The sequence below is a fragment of the Raphanus sativus genome, chromosome 9, assembly GCF_000801105.2.
Source record: "Raphanus sativus cultivar WK10039 chromosome 9, ASM80110v3, whole genome shotgun sequence".
Taxonomy (NCBI): domain Eukaryota; kingdom Viridiplantae; phylum Streptophyta; class Magnoliopsida; order Brassicales; family Brassicaceae; genus Raphanus; species Raphanus sativus.
Window position 1 is genome coordinate 12,406,980 of NC_079519.1, and position 7,561 is coordinate 12,414,540.

The 7,561-nt window shown below is 30.8% G+C and overlaps 1 pseudogene; it reads left to right on the plus strand.

The window, feature by feature from the left end:
- The first annotated feature begins 3,692 nt into the window (after window positions 1-3,692).
- Window positions 3,693-5,436, plus strand: LOC108826259 (G-box-binding factor 4-like; annotated as a pseudogene).
- The last annotated feature ends 2,125 nt before the right edge of the window (window positions 5,437-7,561 follow it).

Consider the following 7,561-nt stretch of genomic DNA (forward strand, 5'->3'; position numbering starts at 1 on the left):
TTCAGGAAAAGAAGCAGCTAAAGTTTGGAACTTTGGAAGCTTGAGATTTACATCAGGTGCAACTTCAGAAAGGTACCCATCGATTAGCTTTGCAATCGCTGTCCTTGGTGTTGACTGCGGTAATCTGATTATATTCCATCATATATTATAGAACAGGGAGAGCCAACGTCAACGGACGTAATCTAATCCGTACTAAGAAAATGATCCAAGATCTTCTGCACAGAGTTAACATCGTATATATTCTCTATTGTATGAAAAAAGCTAGGCATTAGAAGATCTTCTAGTGCCGCCTGGTCAAGCTGCGTCCCTATCCCCTTCTTTGGATGCTTCAGAAATTCTTCTTTCCTTTTTTTGATGAGAAAAAAAAAGAAATTCTTCTTTCCATGACTCCACTTCTAGAGAGCAAAGGAAACTTGTGAAGATGGAAATACACCTCTCCAACTTCAAGGACAATATCACTTGGAAGTCCAGTGTGCAAAACCTGCAAATAGCAAAAAAAAATGAAAAGAACAAAGTCAGACAAAGGAAAAAGGTTTGGCTGAGAAATGCAGAGACCAAAGGTATCAGATTTAACAATGAAAATTATGAAGAATCAAAAAAAAAAAAAAACTCAGAGAGATAAAGGTGAATATACCAAGCTTGGCTTTGTCTTTGGAAAGCATCAGATTTGGATCCCAGCTTCATGCAAGCCAAACTTCCTCCTTGACGAAGAAACTACAATAGCTAAGCCTCCACCAAACTCAAAAGATTTCTCAAAAAGAGAGAGACTTTGAATCCACCCCAGATCGATAGTTACTCAAAACAGATCAATTTCACTCATAGACATTTCAACAAACACTTAAGCTTCAATCTTTTCTCCACATTCAATAAGCTCACAATTATCTTCAAGAAATCAATACCATTAAATCAGAATCATTCCTAACTTATGCCCTTAATGAATGTTTTAAAGTTTTCCAAAAATATCCTTAATGACATGAACAAACAAAAAAAATCATTAATGGCATTAGTGTCTTTTGATTTTATGGGCCTATTTCAATATTTCAATTGGACTTACTAACTAATTAAATGGGTTATGTTTTTATATAATCAAATTCAAATTCCATAAACTTTTTAATATCAATACCACAAATTAAAGTGTGCAATAATTTTAATAAGTTGATATTAGAGATTTAAATTTTATAACTACACGGGATAAGACTTAATCAAAAATATTATTAGCCAGTTTATATGTTTAGCAATATTTTATATAAATTATAAATCTTTAAAATTATATAATAGCCCAAATAAAAATTTCGGGTAACAATGTTTTGAAAACTGACCGAACACTGAACCGGACAATTTACCGGGTTACTGGGTTATTGAGTCGACTGCAGGTAAACCGCGGGTGAACCGCAAATTAATAAATGAATTAATTTTATTATATAATAATATATTAGCTAATAAAATAAAAAAATAAAAATATATAAAACTAAAGTTACTACTTTCTAAATATCTTTAAAACATAAAATAATAGTTTGGATATGTATATATTTTATGTTTAATAAACATTTAGAATACTTAACTAAATTTTTTATATTTTTATTTTCATTTGATATACAACTAAAAAACTTATCTACTGGTTCAACCGATGGTTCAACTGGTACCGGGTTTTGGGTTTTAGTGGGTTTGAGTGGGTTTTTGAGGGTTTTTAAATTTTGGGTTTTTTACAAAACCCAACCCGAATTTATTTTGGGTCATCGGGTTTTCCGGTTCAACCGCGGGTCCGGGTCGGATTTCAAAATACTGGATAAAACTATTGTTTAACTTATTTACAAACATAAAACGGCTGTGACGCATTTTAAATTTCGTCATACTGTACACACTATAACAAACCCGCATAATTGAAATTTGATAATGTCACAGTTTATATAATTAAAACGAAGAATTATCAATCTTTTATATTGAAAAAACAACAGAAAAAAATACCCGCCCTTTTTTTTTTAAGGGCGGGTCAGAATCTAGTTAAACCTAAAGCCCCAAAAGAATCAGACCCGATGTGAAATAAAAGAGATCCCTTTAACCAAAACCACTAAAAAACTAAAGATTTTAAATAAACCTGTATGCAACACCAAATTCAGACGTTTTCCCCAACAAAAAAATAAAAATTAAGAAAACAAAGAAGCCAAATCCTCCAGAAACCCAGCTACAGCTAGAGAAGAACAGCTAAGCATTAAAGATGGTTTAGTCGTGATGTTTGGTTTAATATTTAGTTGGTTTATTTTAATATTTACGAATGGTTAGGCGAGTGGCAATATCTCGTAATTATTTGGCAAAACTCAGGGTTAATTTAAATTTGTACTTCACTTTTAATAGATTAGATGTAACCCAAGCGGGGTTAGTCGTTACCAAATATTTTTTTCACATCACAAAAATATTTAAAACAAAAAGATATTTTTCTTTTTATCCCAAAAATGAATATTGATACATTAATTTGTAATAAACTATATCCCAAAAGTTTTTGACCAATAACATTTCGAAAAAAACAATTTATTTTTTAAAGTTTACAATTTACCAATAAACAATATATTGAAAATGTAAAAAAATGTATGTTTTTGAAATAATGTGGATTTTTCTAAATATAAAATTATATATCTAAAACAGCAAACAAAAAATATAAAAACTAAAAATGTGTAAAATTAAAAAAAATTATGTCAAGAATTCGAGTGTCCTCAAACAAAATTCAATAACTAATATGAAAATTATATTACATAATATGAACAAGGTATTATTTTTTTCGTTTTTACATCCGTTCGGTTGAAATTATTTGATATTTATCATATTGAGCCCAAAATTCTATTGTAAAGACTAAATCTAATAATAGGATTGTTGAGATGCCTTTATAAGATTTTTAATTTTAACGGTGTAAGTTTTTATCTGTTTTTAAAATTATTTGATATTTTCTTTTGTTTTTATTTTAACGGTGGAATTATTTGATTTTTTATTTTTTTCAAATTACACATAATATATAATCATATTCGTAAAAACATAAAAAAAATATTGAATTAAAACTGTTGTTAGCTTGCAATATATTATTTTATGTTTATATTTTTTTAAAAAATGATATAGTAAATAGTAATATTTTCATTGAAGTTTTAGTGTATTTAACTCATACAACATTTTGAAAAGTTGTTTTATCTACCTTTTTTATGAAATTTTTTATAAATAAGATATATAATTTAGCCTTACTTAAAATAATGAGTACTTATTTTACCTATTACAATTGTAATAAAATATATTATAAACGTTAAAAATCAATATTAAAATTAATAAACAAAAAAATATGACATAAATAGTATATATAACAAACTTAAATATATAAATGCATAAAGAAATTTTTTTATATGAATAAGAGATATATTTTAGCTTTACTTAAAATAATGAGTACTTATATTAGCTTTACCTATTATAATTGTAATCTATCTATCTAATTATATAAAATAAGTTTTTCATCCTTCCTGGGGTGTCCACGTCAGACTGCAAGTCACAAATTCGTTTAGCCACAGTATGACACGTGTCCCTTTACACTAAACACTGCGTTTCATTTATTCGTGTTTAATTTCCGTTTGGGCTTTTGGTTTCACACGAGTTTTTTAAATAAAGCTTTATAAAGCCCATTCTGAATAATCAAAACGCGGCGTTTTCTATTTCATGGGTTGAACCCTCATCACTCTCAGCCGTCTTGATATTGGTTCCAACTCTAGGGTTTCGATTCACCTTCTTCATCGAATCCAGAATTTTATCAGTTTCACATTCATCTTCTTAAAGTCCTCTTTGATTCCTTCATCCGCGATCTACATTTATTGTCTGCTTTGAAACGGTGGAAATCTCGGTATAAAAAGGTTCTTCTCAGATCGTTATCAAGCCCTCCTCTGTTTCTGGGAAGCTCTGAAAAAGGGGGTGAAATCATGGATATGACTACTGAATGATAAGGTTGGTCCTATTATATTGTCTTTTCTTAAATATCTACAACGCTTGATATTTTGCAAACTCATAATCAACTCTTTCATTGCAGCATGAGTCTCTCATCCAAGCTTCTATCACAGTCCACCGGCTGAACACTTTCAGAGAATTCCTCATTCCTCAAGGAGGGAGAGATGTATGAGCTATGTGGATTCGATTTATAATAATTTCCTTTACTATCACGCTTTTTGTAGTTGAATAATCATTTTCTTTATCGACAATAGCTGGATTTGCTATGAAGAAACCGATGCTGGATGATAGAAGGTTCCCGAAATTGCATCTCACTTGAAGTGCAGGTAAAGCTATATATATCATCAAGCCTGATGCTTATAGAACACTCTTCGCATTCTCTCATTGTCCCTGTTTTAACTTTTTCGTTTCATGAACCTACTCTTGAGTTTGAAAATTTACATGAATCTCAGGTGATTGCACATTCAGAAAGTGTTTCCAAGATTGAAAGAAAAATGTTCCACGAAGCCTTGGCTTCTTGCAGAAAAATATCTAAACGGAGAGATATTAAGACAATACAAGGAAGTAGGAAGAGGAAGAGGTGTAAGCATGAAGTGGCGATGACTGTTGAAGGGATTCTACACGAGACTTTCGCATCGGATCCACCAGCCACGGAGTCCTTCATCCTGATGGATGGTGCTCCGACTCCGATGGAGGTAGCGACGGTTTCCGATGTCGTCGGAGGAACGGAGACACGTGTGGACGAAGTGTGGAGAGAGATCGTATCTGGAGAAGGGAAAGGGATGAAGGAAGAAGAAGAGACGCAGCATGGCGAGATGATGATGTTAGAGGATTTCTTAGCGAAAGCCACTGGTGGTGAAGACGGCAACGGAGGAGGAGAGTCCGATGAAGTGGATGTGAAGATTCTGCCAACGGATTCGATCATCACAATCCGTTTCAGATGATTGATAAAGTGGAAGGATCGATCGTTGCGTTTGGGAATGGTGTGGATGTCTACGGAGGAGGAGGATGAGCGAGAGTGATGATGGAGCCATTGGATAAAGCAGCTGCACAGAGACAGAGAAGGATGACCAAGAACCGTGAGTCTGCTGCTAGGCCTAGAGAGAGGAAACAAGACTGCCAAGTTGAGTTAGAGACTTTACTGCCAAGCTTGAGCAAGAGAATGTGAAGCTTTCGTTGGAGATTGAATACAAGAGGAATGAGAGATACCAGAAGCTGAGTTTGTAATCCCTGTGGTTGAGAAACCTAAGCACCAACCTCCCTTCTTACGCAGGATTCGATCTTTGGAGTGGTGAGGATGGTGTAGAATAATTATAAAAAAAAAGGTAGAGACTTTGGAAGGTTTTTATAGGATTTTGTATGGTAGCTTTTGATATATAACTAAGATCTATGTGTATGAGCGTGGATTCGTAATCTGGAGTAGAGAGTAGAGAGTCTGATGAATATGGTTAATAACTTTACTATCTAAACTATTAAAACTGAAGTACACTTAGTTATATCCCCTTAAAGTTGCTCAAATATTACAAAGGACTGCCACTGCATTTAAAACAAATAATTAATCTAAATTACTATTATTATCTAACCGCAAATCTGGATGATTTACTTACCAAACTTTTTTTTTCTGACATTACTTACCAAAAACTTAAAACGTACGTTTAATATCCTGTGCATTGTAGTTTTATATCTTATATATTATACACATGACATTAAGAAAACACCTGTCAAATGTTAGTGAGTCACCGCATTTATATTTTTAATTTTAATAATAGCATTTACATTACAGAATATTTTATATATACAATGTAATACTTGCACAAATAGATTAACATTTGGGTTGATATATAGATTCAAAATTGTCATCAATAACGATCCATTTAATCATTTATAAAACACAGTAATTACCAATGGTTTAGAAATTTATAATGATTTTATAAATTAAAAACAATCAAAACAATCAATAACCATTATTAAAAAATGTTTTCAATATATATAAGAAAAATACAACAAAAAGATTAATTTCATATACTAACTTAAATTATAGTTTTTATATTTGACATTAAACTTGAAGAATATAATATATATGATTATTTATAAGATTATACATATAAAATACTATTAATTATATGATTATTTATATGATGGACCAATACAATTAATTATATGATGACATATATAGGATACATAATAGTGATTAGGGATGGGCGTTCAGGTATCCATTCCATTCGTTTCAAATCTGTTTGAGTTTCGGATTTCCGGGGTCAAAGATTTCAACCCCGTTCATATATTTCTAAACTTCAGTTCGAATTATCACTAGGGCTGGGCGTTCAGATATCCATTCGGGTTCGTTTCAGATCTGTTTGAGTTTTGGATTTCTGGGATCAAAAATATCAGTCTCATTCATATATTTTTAAATTTCAGTTTGAATTACATTCGGATCTTTGCGGATTCAGTTCGGGTTCAGATAACCCATTTAATTTTTTTTTAAAATTCACTATATATTTTGAATTTCTTAAAATCTATAAATAAAATAATTTATTGTATATAAATTTGAATAACATATGCCAGAATACCTAAACTTAACATATAAATTGGTTTAGTTTAAATTTTGGATCAAAAATCAAAAATTATTTTAAATATTTTTACTGTTTTGAGTGTACTTCCACTATGTTAGATATTTATATTTGACTATTTTATATATTTTCAAGTATGTAAACCAACCTAAAAGTATCATATATATTCTGGATATTTTTTATATACATTAAAACTAAAAATAATTAATATATATATATATATATAAGTATATAAATCTTTTTCGGATACAGAACAAATATCCAAAATACTTTGGTTCGAATTGGTTATGGTTTCGGTTGTCTAAATATTAAAATTTTGATAGTTTAGATATTTAATCAATTTTGGTTAGGGTTTGGTATTACTTTTTTTGGATCGTGATTGGTTCGATTCTTCAGATTTGAATTTTTTTATCCAGCTTTGATATTGACATGAAAAATAAATAGCAATATATTTCTGAAATATACACCCGCACGGGTGTGCGGATCAAAATCTAGTATTATATATATAGCATATGTTATGTTGTTTACCACTTGTGGTTTTGATGAGACAATGAATCTCGGTATGAGCACAATCTCTGTCCTTTGTATGTTGTGATGATGATGATGATAGATACTGGAAATTTGGTACCTTAAACCTCTTCGTAAAAACAGACAAAAGAGCCTATTGGTTTATTCGACACCAAACCAGATACAGCACAGTTCAATACGCCCATGCAAATACAAAAGGAGAAATCATTCATATATTAGACTAGGTTTTGATCCAAAAAAAAAAAAAAAATATTAGACTAGGTTTCGAGCATAACATTTCACATGTTCCACGTTTTAGTTATGATCACTCACTTTAAACATTTGGAACTAAAGACGTTTGAAAAGATGTTTATATAGCATGTGACAACACATCCGAAAATATACAAAATAGTTCTATGGAACACATTTGTCACAAAATGAGAACCTGAATAACTCCCTTTGTATATCAGCTATTAGACCAAATCTCACCAAAACATAAATATAAAATTACCAAT